Source organism: Penaeus monodon, chromosome 33 (genome assembly GCF_015228065.2).
Source record: "Penaeus monodon isolate SGIC_2016 chromosome 33, NSTDA_Pmon_1, whole genome shotgun sequence".
NCBI classification, from domain to species: domain Eukaryota; kingdom Metazoa; phylum Arthropoda; class Malacostraca; order Decapoda; family Penaeidae; genus Penaeus; species Penaeus monodon.
The window spans coordinates 29,226,836-29,227,635 of record NC_051418.1 but is presented as its reverse complement, the minus strand read 5'-3'; positions in this window follow the sequence as shown (position 1 = coordinate 29,227,635).

Here is an 800-nt window from a genome sequence, read left to right as displayed (position 1 = left end):
ATAGAACAATTACTGGAACGTCTTGCAAGAAGGTCTGTTGTCGACATGCAAACAAGGTAATGACACAGGAGAAAAGACAGTCCTTGAGGGCTATTCGAAGCCGCTGAAACTGCGTTTATTTTTACACAGATGGGATCAGCTGTCCAGGTGATATGAGAAATTAATCATATATAATAAAACAAATTGCAGACGAACACGGTATACTACTAGGTGCCAATGAAAGATGCAGTTTATTTCACTAACGAGTCTCTACGAGCGCCATTTTAATTACAAGAGACGTTAGATGATTCGTGCCACACAAGTAGACGAATAGTCAGTCAGGGAGAGTAGTGATTGCGTCAACCGTTAATCGGCATCAGCTGATCCGGGAGTTGCCAGTTAGGTTTATGCTTTGACAGAGCATGGAAGCACGTGACCATGAACGGGGACACGGACAGGTGTTCAAATCATTGGAACTTTGGAATTTTAAAGTGATGATCTCTGCAAATTACTTTGATGTAATATATACATGTTATAGTCACCTTAAATATAAATATAGAACGTCTCTAACTTCCCTGAACTGATTTTCATGTTTCAGGTATTATAACAAAGAACATTTGCCAAAATGCCCTGTAAACGGCCTAGAATAATACATATTCATGAAAATTTCCCTTCTTTGACCTTGTAAAAGATGTTATAGAGACCAAGTAAGCATTTTATTGTTAAATTTCCCTGAATTTCGTTTCAGATATTCAGGGAAAGTTCTTGTGTTTACAGCCTCACATGAAAATCAGGCTGTACTTGTGCCAACGCCTCCCCCC